General features: G+C 43.1%; 1 long non-coding RNA gene across 2 annotated transcripts in view; it reads left to right on the top strand.

Moving 5' to 3' along the window:
* The first annotated feature begins 3,681 nt into the window (after positions 1-3,681).
* LOC138106830 (uncharacterized) overlaps positions 3,682-19,315 on the top strand; it is a 41,620-nt gene continuing 25,986 nt past the window's right edge. For both annotated transcript variants that reach the window (XR_011149144.1, XR_011149145.1), the window contains exon 1: positions 3,682-3,759. This is a non-coding gene — a long non-coding RNA (uncharacterized lncRNA). The remainder of the gene's footprint in view (positions 3,760-19,315) is intronic.

Genomic DNA, 19,315 nt, shown 5'->3' with positions numbered 1-19,315 from the left:
TGCTGAAGGAAGGCAGGAGGGTTATCCCCTTGTTACTAGTCATGTGCACTGCAGTGCTGGTGAAGGGGATCTGTCAGATCTGGCTATGTGTGACTTAGGTGCTGCCCAAAGCTTAACAAATGATGTGGTTTGGAGTGATGGAGTTGCATCACTTCAGAAAGAGGTTGGTTGAGAAGGAATAGATTCCACCTGCGACTCTTCCAACAGGTTTCTTCCTTGACCAAAAGAAGAGCAAAGGTGAAAGTTTTGAGAGTTTTAGCAAGGTTTTCTACTTTTTCTTTTCCTAAGCAATGTTTGAGCTCATATGCAGAAATTTTCTTTCTAATCCAGCAGAGGAGACATGATGTAGAGGAAGTCAGAATGCCCAAGAAAAATCCGTTTTCTCTGCTGCAGCCTAAGAAAAAATATGTTCTCATTTACTGCACTCATATGTACCCCATTGTTTTTCAGCACCATGAACTGGTAAAGAATAAAATCAGTTGTCAGGACATTGAAGCCAAAAGTAAGGAAAAAAATGGGAGTTATGATCAAATAGTTGAAAAGTGGGTAGCAGTCTGATAAATTTTGGGGCAAATCACAGGAAGGGATTAGGAAAAGGTGATAAAATTAATGGTAATCAATGTAAAACTGTCTTGTGAACTAATTGCAATGTAAGATTTTGGTAAGATTGGTAGAAGTAATGTTTTTGATATCAACTTACAGAAATTTCAGTAGGTGTATGTTTAAGACATGATTTTGTTCCACGCAATGCTCTGAGTAAAGAAAAGCCCCAAACTCTAACAGCATAAGACTAAATAAAGGCATCAAATTAATTGCAATCTGGCTAATAGTCATGCTTTCTAAAGTAATTGTAAATGAGGAGGCATTCAGAACTGTTGTTCCTGGGGGATATACCAAAGAGCTCATTCTTTGAGGCTTGGAGTACTCAGTGGCTTGGATTTTGACCTAAGAACACCTGACATATTCCATTAGACAAAGACAGTGGTGATGATGCAACCAGTGATGAAGAAATAAATAACAGTGTCAGGGACCAGCCTATTCTTTAGCATCTTCTGCATTGTCTGGTAAACTGATCTCCTCCTCAAAAATGTGTATTTGAATCTTCAGCCAAATTCAAGGTGCTAACAGACCAGAGATGTGTTTTTATAGCCATGCTATTTGACTGGGAGATTGTGTTTTGGAAACCAGTGACTCAGGCTTGTTTATAATGGATAATCTGCTAAACACGCACTCCCTGTGTGATACAGTGTACCTGAAAGCAAATGTTACAGAGCAGATTGCTGAGTAAAGGTCAAGGAGGTGATATTTCCATGTGTACAGCATTAATGAGACCATTTCTGAAATGTTTACGGTTTTAAAAGGATTTTGACAGATGGGCAGAGAACAGAGACTGTCTGAGCTGCATGAGCATAGGCTGAACTGTGCTGTCTAAAGAGAGGCAAGAGAATCTAAATCAATTTATTTTGTTAAACATGACATTTGATGTTCATCCAGTAAAAACTGAAAGCAGGGAGAGAATTAATAGTGGCAGATTATCTCTGGACATAGCAAGGTGGTTAGGTGCTGGAGGTGGACAAAGATGGGTTAGAAAATGGGAAACTAAAAATGCCTTTTGCTTTCAGTGTCAGCAACTACCCACTTAACTCAGGATGCAGGGTTTGCCTGTTACATGAAATAAGCACTGGATCCTTTCAGAAAAAATACAATTCCGGTAAATGAGCTTGTGGTGCAGGCACAAGTGTTGTGGTAAAAACACTGTGGGCATTAAAGTTCAAGCAGGCCAGGCTAAGTGAATTCACAAATTTCAGAGGCTCTAGACAGAACTGACTTCTCCCACATCCAGTTCTCCGTGTTTAGCTCAGTTTGCCTGCTCCATCAGTGCCATTCCTGGTGTATGTTAAAGCAGGCAGGATACCCCCCTGTCTCCTCATCTTAGGGCTTTCCCTTGGTCCCTTGGGGAAGGGTGTCTTGTGCTTGGGAACTGTAATGTGTGAGAAGGCCCAGCAAAGGATCACTGGGGTGATTCTGTAGTAGCAGTGTAGGGGCCTTAGGGGAGGAAGGTCTGGCCCTATAGATGCTTTGTGCTATTCTAGTGATTAAATTCCCTGGAGAGGAAAGCCAGACTTTGGGTCAGTATCACAAGCCTGTTCAAAACACAAACAAGGATGAAATCCAGATCTAATAATCATTTTCACCTCATGGCTACCAATTATTTGGTTCCACAGCCAGGATGTTACTACTGGATTTGTTCCACTTCTGAACACTGCAAATATTGAGCAAAGGTGAAGGTTTTCATAGCAGTTTTTGAGCTGTGAGCAGCCTTTCAAGAAGAATGTGAAAAGGACAAAGTTCTTAATACAGAGGAAGATACCAGGATGGCTTTTGTGTGGGTCCATGAGGCACCGAATATTTGCGTCACCTTACAGCTGTTTTTCAAATTTGTTATATCATTAGTATATAAATAATGTAGAACACAGTATTAGGGGAACTGTACATAACTACATTAAAGTCTGAGATGCAACAGATGTACTGCACATATTTACATGGGAAAGTCTATATCAGGATGAGTTTCTCAGTCAACTGTGGGATCTGAATCCTAGTTTTGGGACAGCAGGTACCTGTCAGTGTCTGAAAGTACTGGCTTGTACACACGTGAATCAAGAGTGCCCATCACCAGCTTTCCTCCATAGGTGCAATAGGGATGGAAATGGTAGACATTTGGCTGCACTTGGATGTAAGAAGAGACATTTTATGTTAGGTAGCAGGCACACTGCAAAGCCATTCCTTGTTAACTCAGGAGACTGAAAGGCGTAGGGCAGCAGGCACACCTGTCTTCACTGTATCGTTTATATGAAGTGACTGCACTCTGAAAAGTGTGATGTGTGGTGGGAGTTAAGTAGGAGTGAGAGGCAGGGGTTCACTAACCTCTCTGAGAGGGAGACAGGAGTTGAAAGAGAGACACAGAGTGTCATTACTCAGTGTAGAGATAAGTCTCACCCTTGAATGATTTGCCTTCACCACATTAGGGGTCAGCACGGGCAATCTATGAAGCATGTTTGGTACGTGAGTTGCAATGATGCAGTAAAACGTATATGTATGAGTAGCCATCCTCTGTGCTAGTGTTTGATACCTGAACAATCCTGATTAACATGCCATGGGCCAGGAATAAGTGCCTGCAGAACAAATACACTGAAAAAGCCTCTTGATTCTTTCTGTAAGGCTTTCCTCTTCCTTCTGGCACAAACACTGCAGAGCAAGGCTTTTTGCACAGGCAGTGAGTAACACATCTCACGTTTTTTGATGTATTTTGAATTCTTGGAAGGCTGAAAGGACCTTGACTTTACACCCATTTGTAGCCCAGACTGATTTCCCGACTGGAGTAAATGTTACCATCAGTAGAAGGACTTGCAATACTTACACAATTGTGTCTATATTGGGGCCTTCCCTTTGACCAGATTCTAGATGGGGCAATTTTTAACACATATTTATTTTCACAGCTATGCTAGAGCCAAAGTATAGAGTAGGTTTAAGGACTGGGGTCCTTAACTGCTACCTTCCTTTCATAGCACTGGTGTTGCCCATGTGTTTGTTCTGCTTCATGAGACAGATTTAGGAATGCTTGTTTTGATGAACTGCTTGCTTGCTTGGCTTGGCATTCCCAAACACTGTGTCAGCTTTCCACAGAACTGTCTTGGTTCAGTCGGTTGGGGAATTCAACTCACAGCACTAAGCCTGCAAGTGGCATGACTCAAGGATAAGGTAATTGGCTTTATTACTTTTTTTTTTTTCTGAGTAATTACACAAGAATTGCACAGCTGCTTTCCAAAAGTGGGAAGAGAGGGTCTGAATTTTCTGTTGGGTGTTCAGGAGTTGAGATGAGATCTTAATTGTGATAATTGTGATAGTGATGGTAATTGTAACGCTTTCCTTTGGGTGGGAGCTGTTTCTAGATGTGCAGCTCATTCAGTGTGGGTTTTTCTGCAGCAGCTCATGCTGCACAAGCCACAGTTTCTTGTGTGCCTGTTGCCAGCTACTTAGAGAGCAAGTGTCAGGGAGTCTGCTCTCACACCAGCAGGAGGAGAGGGGGAAAACACACAGGGAGAAAGCTAGAGATGAGACCTGAATAGTCAGGGACTGATCTGTGTCAAAGGGTTTCCAAAGTACAGAGACAAGTGTGGCTGCCTAGAAGACCTTCACACCTCATGCTGTCCCTCCTGATCATCTCTCTCCCATCTTAACACTTTGTGTCCTGAGCTCCACTGTGTAGTGAGTACCTGGAGGTGGCTTAGTAAACATAGGAAGAATGCAAAATAAAATGAAAATGAAATAAAATAAAATGGAAACATGGACAGCGTGAGCTGGAAACTAAACATCACAGAAACGTGTTAGGACGGCTGATGGGGGAAGTTTACACTTTCTTGTAGGCTGGCATATTTGTTAATGGGAAACAAATAAGGTTTGGGCACGTGACATTTTTTACAGACCTCTGTACTTGGAAGCTTTTCTGTTGTTTTCTTAATTTCATTTTGCCTAATGTAAGCTATTGCTGCTCTGAGACCTGTTTGTCATTTATATCCTTACAGTACTGTAGCTCTGCCCGTCATCAGGGTGCTGACAGAGAAGTCCTTTTGCACGCATTTGTTAATGGAGGGTGGATGCCGGAGGGATTCTGGTTTGGACATTGTTTTATTTGTGGAGGTGAAAGTGCTGAAGACTGAAGAAAATAAGCGAAATGAAGAGAAAATGAAACCTTTCTCTAATTTCCAACCTAAACATATTATTGACCAGGATAAACATATTTTTAGTGTTTGGGAATGAGACTGTCTTTCAGCTGTTGTCATTCACTCTTTTCTTCTGTATTTACCCACTGGGAGTGTTTTGGGGCAGCAGTCAGACCCTTGTACACCTTCCTTCACCCAGGTTCAGCTCCTCAGCTGGCTGGGCTTCCACTTCAGGAGGTCCCAGCCAGCACGAGCTGGTTGTCGCCAGGAGCAGAAGTCCCACCCTTCACCCTGTGCCACCTCCCAGGCATTTGCCTGTCTGGAAGCAGAGCTGGCCACTGCCCTTCTCTGCTCACCCTCCAGCAGCCCTCTCCTCCCACGCTGTTATTTTTAACCCGGACTGGAGTCTTGATTCACTTCACCCCATGGCCTCCTGCTTCTGCCAACAGAAACAGACTGTGAAAGTACAGAGTTAACCCCAGCTTTCTCAGGCTTCCTGAAGCCCTTCTCAGTCTGGGCAGCTCAACTCCATCTGCTGGAAATATTCCCCCTGATAACATGGAAGGTGACACCAGCCTTTTCCTCTGCTAGGACCATGAGAACAGGCTCACATTGCCTTTGCCATGGACTTGGGGAGAAGCTTGGCACAATGTATCTAGGCTGCAGGGAAAAGTTAGCAGATCCCACAATACATTCATAACTTGTAAGATGTCCTAGTAGTCAGGTATTTTTCTCCTCAGCTTTCCCCATGTTTTCCACTATAAAATCTCTCCCAGTCTCTTGTTATCATCCTCAAGACTGTTCCACCCATGACAGTCAAGAAGGAAAATATGTTGTCAATAAATAACTGTTACGGTCGTAAAGTTGTGGGACTAGAACTCTAAACTGGAAGATGTACCAGAAATATAGTTCTGCATGGACTCTCTACATTTCATTTCAGAGTCTGACTGTGCTGACCTCGACAGACTTCAAGCAGAATCCATCACCTCACCCCGCTGCTGAAGTCAATAGGGGCAGGAACCATCTGATCTAACTGCACAGGTGTGCTCTATACACAGATATATCTGGAGTAGTCAGACTCCTTTTGTAGTCAGGGGAGAGAAAATGTGTTTTGGCATTAATCAGTCTGACCTATTTTAGCTTTCTGCCTAAGTACATCTTTTCACGGAGTGTAATTGAGTTGCCAATAATGAGTTCAAATTTGGATATCTACATCAGCTGATGTGTACCCTCAAACTTTCCAGTTACTTCACCTGGCTGCAGACCAGGTCTTGGCAGATCAGCATTCAGTCATGACCACTCACGTAGTTATATTGAAAATAATTTTGGAGTTCTTGCCTCAGAAGATCCTTAACTAAGTGGATGCAGTGCTATGGGAGAGAAGGCCTGCAGGTCATTACAGCTTAGCTGCCCTGTGTTGCAAGAGATATTCAGTGATGGCTGATACTCTTTCTATACCTTTCATGACAAGTAACAGTTTACAGTACAAGAATGCCAGAATAGTTCAGGTAGGAAAAGGACCTTTTGAGCTCACCTAGCCCAACCTCCTGCTCAAAGCAGGGCCAGCTTTGGAATCAGCCCAGGCCACTCAGGGCTTTTTCCAGCTCATCTTGAAGACCTCCAAGGATGTAGATGGTATCTCTACAAGGAGACCACAAGGATGTTGTGGTGTCTCTGGGCAATCTGCTGATGCTTTGGCTGTTCTTGGGGAAAATTACTTTCCTCACTTGAAGTCAGAAATTTCCCTGTTTTGATGTACAGCCTTTGTCTCTCATTCTCCCACCACGCACATCTGAAGAGCCTGTTTTGGTCTTCATGGTAACCTTCTTGTAGGTACCATACGGCCACTGATAGATCACCCCCAAAGCCATCGCTTCTCTAGGCAGAATGATTCCTGCTCCCTCAGCCTCTCTTCAAAGGCTGGGTGCTCCAGCCATGGCTCCAGCCACAGCCATTTTAGTGGCCTTACACTAAACTCACCCAAGGCTATTGGAGCCTTTCCTGTATTGGCACGGGGGGGTTGGATGGGTGAAACTGGACACGGTGTCTAGATATGCTCTAATGAGCACAGAGCAAAGGGGAAAAAACACTTCACCACATCTGCTGGCCGTGCTCCTTCCAGTGCAGCCCAGGGCTCTGCCAGCTGTCCCTGCTGCCAGTGTCTGCTGCTAGCACACATGTAACTTATTCCCTGCCAGCATTCCCACATCCCTTCCAGCAGCCAGTTGCTCCCCAATCTGTACTATTCAATTAGTAGGGTTTTGGCAAAGGTTTTCTATGACTGAGAGCTGTGATAAGAAGCAGCAGTCACTCATTCATTATCATTAAGTTATGCATTCAGTATAGCTTCAAAAAAATCAAAAGTCTGTTGATATTTATTGGGAATACTTTCCTAAAGCAAAATGCTCTCTGGGATTCATTATTTAACTGAATCCTGACATGAAATAGAAGTATGAATCTGATGTGGGAACTTTCAACAGCTCACATAAAAAGAACATTTAATTCTGTTTCTAGGAGATACTGTCACTGTTTGGAATGGAGTGCTGAGGTGCTCAGGCTGGTTGTGTACAGGTTTTTTATTTTCTTTTCAGCGCAATGTTGGTGTGCACAATGTTGAATTCACCCTTGTGACTCCCTTGTGAAGCACGAATGAGCTTCACTCTCTGTTTAAAAGGGAGAAGCCATGGTGCGGAGACCCAGACACCTCTGACCTAATTGTAATTGCCAGAAAGTTAGACATGCAGTCCCAGGCTAGGAATCCACAGTCCTTCTAGAAAGGGAGAAATGGGTCCCTCCAGGGTTTCCTGGATTTCTCCTCTTCCCGACTTGTTTTCAGGGTGAGAAATAGCCTGTCTGTTTTCACTGGCGCTGGCACAACCTGAACAGTCCATCTAAATTATTAATCTTTAAGTAAGGCTTGGGGCTAAAATCCTAGTTAAAGCTAAGCCTTGGCATTACCATTTAAATGGTTCTTCCCCAGACAAGTCACAGAGAACTGAGAGTACTTCTAGGTTTTCCTCCAAATTAAACAAAGCCTCCATCCTCCAAAGACCATCCCTTATGTTGCCTGAGGGGTGCCATGGAGATTGGGGGGGTGTGGGAGGGGGAATTTTGGGACATGGCAAACACACTATTCTCTTCCTCCTCTCTCACTCCCACCTTTGGCAAGACCCTTTCCCTGCATTGGTGTTGGCACAGATTTCTTGCTGCTGGGGAGGTGAACAGTGGGTTGTACTTGGTGTTTCCATTCCCATCGCCTTTCTTCTGTGGAGGATCCTGGCAAAGGGGACAGAAACTGCCCTCTGGTCTTGATGAAAAGGGACCTAACTCACTTTGTGGAAAAATGTTACCTTTTGACTGCCAGAGTGCTTGGAGGTGTTCCAAGTTATTACAGTAGAAATGGCACTGAAATATCTCTAATTTCCCCCTCTGTGACAGGATCTTGCCTACAAATTTCAGTGTCACAGCTGAACCACTTGTTTTCTTCAACACCTCTGCAGAAGCCTAGATAGAACCCTACTGCTAGTGACTTTTGTTGGGGGATGGAAGGTTTTGGTTTTGTACAGTTCGAGAGATAAGCTGAACTCTCATGTTGAAGGAAAAAAAAATCACTAGTGTGTATGCAGTGCGAAGCAAAATGGCATCCTCCTGGGACAAAAAACACCAGCTTTATTTCCAGCCTGTGGGAATTCTGACTGGATTACACTGCTCACAGGTTCGAGCAGGAAAACACTTCAAATGAAGGAACTTTAACACTGAAAAGAAATTTTGACTGCTTTTTCCCAAAGTATTGGAGAGCTCTCTTGCACAACTAGCTCACACTAAGGAAGTGCTGAGGGTCCCCATCCCAGGGACTGTCACAGTCTTTCCTCAAATGTACCCAGGGGCTTTGGTTATAAGAGTTGTGCAGTAACCTAAATGACAGCTAGTCTCGATTAAGATTTAGTTTGGAGGCTGAAAACTATCCAGTGATTTAGTCTCAGGGATTAAGGGAAACAAAACCTTACCGACGGCTGGATAAAATTCACATTCCTTTCAATTGTGATCATCCTACATCAAGGAAATGTTTGAAATGTTGGCAGTCTCCTATGATAAGCCTGTGAAAGTTATTATATTGCTTTAAGTAATTTAAGAAAAAAGAACCAAGAGCTATAGCATAAATGTGTTATATAAATCTCCATTTTTACAAAAATAGTTTGATTGATGTCAGGTCCCAGCGGGTGACCTTTAAAAGAGACCACATCAAATGGAGTGGCAGAGATGCAGCTTTCCACCCCCACACTGACTCTTCTCCTCCTTGCTTCTCCTCACCAGAGTGCCTCTAGACAGCTATGTCATCTGTAGCCATAAAATAAATTGAAGAATGTCTGTCTCACGAAAGGCATAAAAGGAGCCCTCTTCTCATCTCTGTTGAAGTGGGCCACATCCCTATTTGAGCTGAGAAGTGAGATGTGTACCTGCATGGGGGCTTAAATGACTGTAAAGACCTTCTCCTCCTCCCTCGCCTCAGATCAAGACATCCTGCATTAAGAGGGATGTTTTCTGTGGGGCCTGGGCAGGGCATGGCAGGAGTTCTAGCTCTGTGCTACTTGTATTTGCTGTTTAGTTAATGTAGAAACAGCATAATTTCTCGTCTTGTCTATCAGCATCAACTGTTAATTCTAGAGGAAGGAGAGAGCCCCACTGAAAATCAACATTTCTGAAGCTGTTTGGTTGCACCTTAGAAAAAGAATATTTTCTGTACTGCTTTGAATCAGGAAGCAGAATAGAAATAATCAGTGCTATCATTACACAAGGGTGTCCTATTTTCAGAAAGCCATACAAGAGTAATGTAAGGCAAAATAAAGTCCTGCTGAGGTGTCCTGCCTGAGACATTTAGAGTTGCTGTATTGGCAGACAAGAGTTCATCTATTCAGAGAGAAACAAGGTTTTATTCGGAGAGAGGTAAAGTTTAGTTAAAGCAGATTTTTTTCCTTGTGGCCTGGGGCAAAGAGGGGGGATAGAGATGTGGGTGATTCACAGTCATCTACTCCCCTATAACCAAGTCCCTGCACCAGCCCATCACATGATTGCCTGCCTCAGCATGTCATGTGAAGCTTGCGAAGAAAGCACCTGCTGGTGCCCAGCGAGCCCTCAACCTTTGAATCTTGGAGCAAGAGGTCATTTCATGTACTTCAGATGATGTGGAAAGTAAGATTTATTTTCCCTTCTTTAATTCTTTCCATGAACACATGAACATTTGTGTTCATAACCTCTTCTCAGGTGTTTCAGCCCCTAACATTCCTCTAGAAGAGCCTTTTGGGCCCTCCCTAGGATCAGACAACCGGTGGGAGAAAGCCAACAGATTGACAAGCTATCATAGAGAAGAGATATCACAGAACTTAGACCAGCTCTGGTTTCGGCATCCCTAAAGGCCACAGAATCCTTTAGAGCTTTTCCTGTTGATGCTGAATGCATGGATATTGCAGTCATTTCCCTAACAACAAATAAGGTCCAGAAACAAAGATTATGCTTTCTCTGAAAGATAAGTAGAAGATCACAAAATCACAGAATGGTTTGGGTTGGAAGGGACCTTAAAGACCACCTAGTTCCAGCTCCTTTGCCTGGGCAGGGAACTACAATGCAGCAGCAGGCACTGGTTTGAATACCCTTTTTGGCAGGGAGCCCAGAGCTGTTCAGGCACAGGACAGAAGGATCTCGATCAGTAATTAGGCAGAAGGAAGAGCACAAAGATATATCTAGGTTTGATCCCTGTCTGTTCCTTACCCAAGGGAAGGTGTCTAGGCAATTTATTGAGAGTCCCTCCAGAGAGAATACAGAGTGGATCCATTATGGGCCGTACTGTCCTTCCGGCTTTTTTGTCATGCCATGTAAACACAACCACTGAGTTTTAAATCAAAGGTATCATGAAGATTAATTGAGGACCATTAATTTTTGCTCTGTAGTATACTGGTCTGCCTAAAGCTTCTGTGAATCTGTTTCGATCTCTTTTTTTACTGCTGACTGAGGCAAACTGTTGCTGTGATCTCAGGCAATGTCTGAGGATCTGAGCACAGCCCACCACATGCTCCAAACCAAGTACTGGCATATATTTCACTATTTAATGTATCATTCACAGGCATAGAAGAGTCTCTGCTTTTCAGGCTGTTCCGCAGATGCTGTTAGAGTGTTTTAAGTGTTTGATATTCATGACATATTCTTTGGTTAGTATGTGATTAATTCAAAATATTTTCCCACTGAGTGGCGAGAACAATAGCTTCCAGTTTTGATTCTTAAAAGCACAACTTTAACATTTCTTTAAAACGCCAATATTTCCTTAAAATATACTACTTCTGATAACATGCCTGCCACCAAGCTTGTATGGTAGAGCACTTGGAGAATGCTTAGCTTTGAAAGAGCAAATTTAGGTGAGAATAAGATAAAGAAAATTATTTTGTTTGCAAAAAACCAAGCCATAACCTACAACTGAAGTTATTCAGTGTAGCTATAAAATTATCTTAATTGTCATTATCAGTTAGCCCACTTAGATTACTAAGGGCAAACTCCAGGAGCAGTCAGGAGTCCTAAGTTTGCATGGAGGAGGACAGGCTGGATACATAGTAGGAGATTGCTAACAGGAGTCTGTTACATTTCTGTGCAACAGCTCCCTCAAGTTTGTGCTCTCATGGTTTCTGTGGGAAACCATGCAGATTAAAATGCATGGTACAGTGGTAAGGAGAAGAATTCACTTTTGGGAAAAGGGTAGGAGGGATGACTGGCAGAAGGAATTCATGTGGACTGTTCAGAGGATGACAGAGAATGCTGTACCTTCCCCAAGCTACTTCTCCCTTCCTCATCCTCCTTTCCGCTTGAAAAACCAGTTTCTTCTTCCCCTGTTTCCACTCCTCTCACATCCTCTGTCACAGACCTGAATTATGAATGCTTCTGCTCTGAGGTGTTTTGCCTCACCCGCCTTTAAATCTTGGTCCCCACACGTTCATTTATCTCTGCTATCCAGCTGCAGGCTGTATCTCTCAGCCGCAGTGGGTCCCCTGGCTCTTCCCAGTGGGAGAGCCAAAGTTCATCCCAAGAGGCAGTGTAGCTTGCCTGAAGAAGCACAAGTTGTTTTTATCAGCCTTCTTTTGTTTTCCTGAGAAGCAGGCAAAAAATTTTCATGTTCCATGCACTCAGCCTCAGCACAACACTCCAATGCCAATCCTTGGTTAAGCTTTGCTGACTGTTTATACCAGGCTTTTTCCAGCAAAGGTTAACTTTTTTTAGCTGCCCCTGTGAAGCAGCATTGCTTTGGAGGAAGCTGCAGCACTGAGCTGGATTTTCTATCTGTTATTTCCTGGCTTAGGGAGGTCGGTCCATCAGATGTGCAGCTGGATACGGACTTCAGAGACTTACAAGGAGGTTGATGAGGGTTGCTTTTAATGGTGTTAGACTGCTACACATCTGTCTCCAGCCCTGCCTTGTCTTTTTGGCAGAATTGTTCAGTTCAGTACAAACTCACCAGTGTTGCAAATTACTTAGCAAAATTTACTCTACAAGCATTTTACCCAAGTGTATTTTTTAGCCCTGGAAATGATTCCTTCAAATAGCCCAAAAGAGGGCAAAACTGCATTTGCTGCTTTCCATACAATGTGTACTCAAGTCATATCCTCATTAACCTCTTGTCATATCCTGTCGCACCCTGAATGGTGTAACTGAAGGAGGCTGGGCAGCCTGTGGCAGGTCACCACGTAGTATTTCCTGAGTACTCATGCTTGTTCTCTGTACAATCATAGCTCAGTTGTGAACAGCTGCAGAAAGTGAAAGAGGGGCAGGTACTGCTGACACAGCTTTGTAGTCGTTATTCAAATAATGTTCACAGATGCTTTCTTACTAAAACATATTTTACTTCAGAAATTAAATGCCACCAGCATTAGAAAACAGCTCACCCACCGCCACAGACTAGAAGGTACAGCAATTGCATTATGTTCCTCCATCACTATGAATTGCCTAAATAAAGACAAAAAACATTGTAATGTAAGTTCAGCCACATGAAGATCTGTAGGCTAGAAAGCTTTGGAATGAACAGGATTGACTGAGGCAGACCTATGGTGAAATCTGTGCTTGCAAAGAGTGACGTATTTTGTCTTTAAAACTCAATTTGAATTATATTTGAACTTTGTCACATACTAAACCTCTGTTTAGAGAACTATCAGTATACCCTGATGCTTACAGGACTGACTGAAGCATACATTACTGTAAACTCAATGCTGAAAAGAAAATCGAAAACTTCCTGATAAATATAAGTAGTGGTATAATTAAGAGACAATGATCTCTTTGGTAATTCATAGCTCAGAATAAGGACGGTCTTTGTCCAGAAGAGTTTACAATGTATTTCTTCTTGGCAAACAGCAGGTACATGGGTTTTGACCCCTTTTCAAACAGGAGTGGCAAATAAATTCACTGCTACCAGCCAACTTCCTGATTTGCCTTTGGAAATGGGGCAGGACTTCTCTGATTACTCACAAAATGCATCTTCATTAAACAACTTACCAGGATGCAAATAGACAGAGGAATTAAGTTGCAATGGTCAGTTGTCACACAGAAAAAAATATTTCAACAAAAAAAAGCCCATGAGAGCAAAACAGCAATTAATTTGGCCTTTAACAAGTACAGACTCCAAATCAGTTGACAGTGTTGTTAAAAAAACCAAGGAGGTTGCTGCACATCTACATGAATAGGTACCAGGCTGCAGATAGGCTTGTGGGCTCAGGCTCAGCTGCTTACTGGACAGCAGCTCCTCTCCAGAACACCAGCAACCACCGTGGAGGGGTTTTGCTGGGCAGCACTTACCTTGTCAGGGACGCTGCTCCTGTTTCCCTCCCCCGACCCTTCTCATCAAGTTTCTCGTGTCCTCGGAAAGGTCAGTGTAGTCCAATGAAACCACATCTGCCCATTGGCTCCGTATGGAAGGCTTGGTTGTAGGAGTACATTTTTACTCCATCTCCCCTCTTCTTTTTTTGTAAAAGACAGAAACCACAAATGTTTTTCTTCCGGTTTTTTGTCAGTTCCTCTCTATTTGGCAAGCCTTGTTTTTGACAGATTTGTCAGATATTCGGGCTGAGTGCTCCTCGAATCAGAGAGCCCACAGGGAGAGTCCAGTGGTCATCTGTGACTGTCTTGCAGTCACCAGATTTGGTGGAGCTATGATGGGTAATAATTTAATTTTATCATCATGATTTACTTGGCAGTCCTGTTTCCTGAGGATTTTTCTAACCTTGCTACAGTGCTAAAAAAGAGCCTTGCAGCTCTGGAAAGTCAGATCAAGGCAGGGGAAAATCAAATTAACTCAGGAGACAGGCACTAATGTCCAGCCGATGGTCATGCTGGTCTCCTTCCCAAGACGGTATTTCCCTTCTGCTTCATGATCCAAGCTGGCTGCAGTTCCTAGCTCCATGGCTGCTAATCCATTTTGAGGTGGCAATATCGGGGCTTCAGGTTCAGGTCCACAAAAACATGTTGCCTGCCTTGCCCTGGCCCAGAGGTTATCACCCTTCCAAGTGCAGCAGCCTGGCTAAGGTAGCAGCTCCTACTTTTACAAGTGTGACCCTGTGTACCAAAATAACTTATATCAGCTTCAGCCTGGCCACAGAGCCTGTTAGCTGAGCTCTCTGGCTTGTGATCTAAGCTGCACTGGGCTGCGGCGGCTGAAGCAGGGGCAGGCACCAAGCTCTAGCAACAAGGACTTTTCCTGCTTTTGCACCTTATCCTTGTTAGATCGTGACCCAGAGCCTGCAGATGCCTCAGTGCCACTGAGGGCTGTGTTTGGAAAGTCTGCTTCCCACAGAAATGAACCTTCCTTAGCAAAGGCAGGAGTTGCAACCATGTATTTAGGCTGCGAGTGTGTGTGTTACCTCCAAATTAACAGGGCAGGAAGAAGGCAGAAAAGGTCCTCAGGCATTTGGAAACCTTAGAAAATCCAACTTGTTAGATTACATCGGGTCTGAACAGGCTAGATTTGTTATTCTGATGAGGTAAAAGTATTATTTTCTTAACCTTCACAGTCCTCAGGGCAAACTGTGACATATTGACAAAAGATGCCTCTTACTGGTGAAAATAATTTATATTTTTGTAGGCATTTATAACCTTTTTCATATTAAATTCTGTTGCACTGAGAAGATTGCTGTTTTCTGTGTCAGTGGAGAGGTGAAGCATTTGCCCGATCCTCAGAAGTCTCATCATAGGTTTGTAAGCTCTGAGCTGCAATTTCAAATAGGAAATTCCAGCTGGGAGTTGGAGGGATGCTCCTGGAAAAGTCGAATAATAAAAATCTTACAGTAAATGTAAGGAAACACATCTGAGGACCCTCCTTTTTTCAGAAATGAAAGGTTAACTTTAGATGAAGAGGAATAACCAGATGCTTTTGCTGCAGTTTGTTGAGCACAAAAAATAATTACTCAGGTTTTCCCACCTCTTTCAAGTCAAAGTCTTCACTCCCAGCTTTTAATTTTCTGAAACTGGACAAACCGATGCTGTGAGTCCAGATTTGTGCCAGCTGTGTGTCTTGTTACTTTAAATGGACATGGAAGTCATTTTGTTCTTCCATGTATGAAACCCATTATTCTCCAAAATTTTTGGTTGTATAATAAATTCCGGGCTTGCTTGACCTAAAAAAGAAATTTAGCAATCCTTCCTGATGGCCACAGAGTTGGTGAAAAACACCAGTAAGGTGTTGCTCAAACACCAGAAGAAAACAGACTCTTCCTTTAAGGCAGCTTTGGCTTGTTTCAGACTGCATCCACACTGCAAACATCAGCTGCTGCTGCATTTTTGGCTCACAGAACATTTTCCTCATGGAAGGACTCCTGGTATAAACACCGGTGGCTTTACTACTGAATGATTTGCTGTCTGTTAATTCTTTTATTCTCTTACTGCCTACAGTGCTGCTTGGCCAAAATTTTCGGAGGTATTCCTCATTTAAAAGAAATCCTTTTCCTATTCAACACTGGTGCAACAGATCCATTTATTTTCCCAAACAGTATCTGTAATAATTTTCCCCAAAGTCCAGTGGCCAACTTTTTCTTTTTTTCTAGATAAATCTATGGCCAAATCATCTTTCCACAGCCCTATGAATCTGTATGTTTATAGCCCCCTTTGAGGTAATTAGTGTCTTGTAATGTTTAGACTCATCAAGTTCTGCCTGAGCTTCAGCCCGCAGAGCTGTCTCTGTACCTGCACCTCGATTCCTCAGGAAAAGGTAGTTTTACATAAATTGCTTTTACGTAGCACAACACAGTTGTTGCATGAGACATGACATGAAACAGACATGGCATGAAATGGCACAGCAGGGACTTCTGTAATTGCTCCTTTCCCACTTTCACTGCCTCTGGAACGTAGCTGTCATGGCAGACAGTCCTGTTTAGCCCTGTGCCCCTCTCAGGCAGGGTCTTTAGTCCCTCAGCTGCTACTGGAGCACTGCTTAGCTAATTAAGCTTAATAGAGCAAGCCTCTGTTGTGGCTCATTAGCTTTTTTTTTTTCCAATTTTCCTAAGCCTTGACGTAAATTGATCTGTGATGAAGCTTGCAAGCAGAATAAATACTGAGGGAGAGGTGGATATGCCACCCCCAAGGCTTCACAAAAGTGGTATAGAAGGTTAAGGCAGTAGACTGAAAGCCAAAGGGCTTGAGGCTCCTTTCCCAGCTCTGCTATGGAGTGTGGTCTCTGATAAGAAATTCTGGCACATTTTAAATACCTTCTTTCTCTTCTTCTCCTTGGCAATATCAGCTGCAGAGTCTCTTTGTGTCAGGGTTGACTTTTGGCTTGTATGTTTTTTCAACATCATTAAAAACTGCTTCCTCTCCCCCTGACCACTGTATTAGATGGATACATTTGAAGTGATCCTCAGTACAAACCTTGAAAAATGCCAGCAACAAAGAACAAGGAACTAGCAAGACTTGGTCCTAAAAAATAGGAGTTATGCTTTGTGGGTGTCTGCATCAGTGTGTGTCAGTGAGCTCCTGGGAACAGCTTCTTTTGGTTTTCCTGAAAAACTTGTATCTCAGCTAGATCTGGTTTTGGGGATTTGGTTCTGACTCCACTAAACAATCCAAAAACATTTTCTTATTTAATTGGAACAACAATCTATGTTAAAATATCCCAAATACAGAGATATTGAAACCAGGTACAAACTGTCTCCCTCTCATTTTGATGCACTGAGTTAATGCCGTTGGTGAGGGAATTAAGCTGTATTGAAGCATTGGCAGATACCAAAAAGTAAAACAATCCACCGAGTTTCAACTGGGCTTGTGTCAAAATTGTGTGAAATGATATATCTCATTGGATTTACAAGTGAGGCTATAATTGCTCCAAATTGTGCTCAGGGCATTAAAGATTTGCTGGGTGATTCATGGCCCAGAAGAAGCCTTTTACAGTAAATCTGGTCCCACATCTGGTTTGATATTGCAGTCCAAAAATGGGTACGACTTAGAGAGGTTTGTGTCTTGCCAGGAAGGCTGTAGCACAAAGCACTCGATATGTTTTTCACCCAGTGGAAACAGAATATTCCCAGCTTCTGTTGGTTTGGATGCTGACTGAAGTGGTGGCTCTGAGGGGAAAAGACAACAGTGGCTCCTGGGTGTGTTTTACAAAACTGAAAATACATATCCAAGAGGTGGATTCTGAGCGTGCTCTAAGTAGCAGTGCTGTATGACACACAGCTGAGTTATAAATGGGTAAGCTGAACCCTCTCTGATGCACCTCAGTGCCAGGGTGCAGCATAAGTTTGCATGAAGCAGTGCCAAAAGGGCACAGCAATTGCCACTGGAGCGGGCAGCTGCTGTGTCTCGCAAAAAAGACAGGCTGGGATCAGTGGGAAGGGAAGGTATAGCGCAAACTGAGCCATTGCAATGGGCCTGATGGATCCAATTCAGTTCTCCTCAGGGTCCTGATTCACCTTCCATCTTTGGCATCCTTGCAGTCAAAAGAAATAATAGCAATAAGTGCTGTAAAATGAGAGATTGGGGTCACATTCATAATTTTTAGTCAGTTGCACTTTAAATTCCTTTTTTTTTACTACTTTCTAGCTGAAAGCTTCTGAGGCATGACTTTCTCTCAGGACACATAGATTATCGTGCTACGATTTCCTTGGGATACTTTGTTTATCTGTGCTAAGGTTCAATTGCTCAACACGTACCTAAGTAAATAACATAAAACCCAAGGACTATCTTTAGCTATTGCAAAATGTTCTCCCTAAAATAATGAAGTATGTAACAGGCATTGCTTGAGCAAGAGTTTGTTGTATTGTTCCAGTTTTTTTTAGTGTAGTAGGAAGAAGTAGCAATAGAGACTATCTGGGAGTAAAGAACTTTTTCTGGGTGCTAGGAAAAACAGCCAAGGCTGGCCCTGAGGCATTATCAAACCTGACTCCATGGATGACTGAGCAGTGCAGAGGCTGACGTGTGTACAGTGTTTTGACAAGACAGGAGTGAGAAGGGTGGTTGGGAGGCCTTTTTGGGGAGAAGTTTCAGACAGCAGTGTACAGGGAAGGGAAAATGAGAAAAGTGTAGATGTGGCACCTGTAGATACAAAAATGCTGCTAGCGAGGATTTTCTTGTTATTTTCTAAGTCCGTGAGAGACTTTTCTCTCTCACAGAAGAGGTAGCAGGGAATGTAAACAACCAAGCCACCTGCAACCTTGCAAAGTCTTGTTTATGGTATAGTAGAAAAATATTTTGACAATGGACGTTTTAGGATTTTAGCCAATCACCCCCAAGGGGTGGCTGGTCCTTTGTCCAATTAGACTATGAAGAAAAAAGTCTATAAAAGAGTTTGTAAAATAATTAAATAAATCAATCTTGCTGCACAATTCCTGCCTGCTGGATCTTCTCCTCCTCCTCCTCCCTATGGCTGCGGGACATGGTGCTATACCGTAGGAACCAGGCCTGCAGTAATAGGCACCCATTAAGGTCTGTGGGTTGTTGACAAGTGGGAGGTGTTCAGAGGCAAAGTTTTGTTTCGGGTGAAATACCTTTCACCCATCCAAAGCTGCATTTCTGGGCCAAGGCTGGTGTAGTGGGCAGGAGGAGCTTTAGAGGAAGGAATTGCTGGGTCAGCCTGAGTGTGACTTGTGCAGTCACCATGCTTGGTGTGTGTACACAGGGGAAGGAAAGATGCGAGGATGCCAGTTGTGTACTAATTGATCACAAGACCACCCGGGGTCACTAACATGACCTGCCCTTAAGGAAAGGGAATTAAATTGCCAGGCAGGGCATAGAAATATCACTACTATTTGGTAAAGCACCAACAAGATGTTATCTAGAAATTTAGTCATGTACTTTCAAGCAAAATCAATTCATACTGGGACAGATGCCAAGAGAGGTCATTAGGTTCATTAAGCAGATGATTAGGGGTCATTTTTTTGTTAGGAAAGGGTATTAAAATTCCTATTGGTTTGCTTAGCTTTGCAAAACAAAAGCTTCAAGGGGATACAATTGCTGTTTATAGATACTTCAGCAAATACACCCCGGAAAAAGAAGAAAGCTGTTTAGGCTGAAGAACAGCTCTGACACAAGAATAAATGAACCTCAAATGCTCGTGTCAACCCTGAAAGGAGACATCTACC

This window comes from Aphelocoma coerulescens, chromosome 2 (genome assembly GCF_041296385.1).
Source record: "Aphelocoma coerulescens isolate FSJ_1873_10779 chromosome 2, UR_Acoe_1.0, whole genome shotgun sequence".
Classification (NCBI taxonomy): Eukaryota; Metazoa; Chordata; class Aves; order Passeriformes; family Corvidae; genus Aphelocoma; species Aphelocoma coerulescens.
The sequence above is the reverse complement of the archived record's forward strand: the minus strand, read 5'-3'. Positions and strand labels throughout refer to the sequence as shown.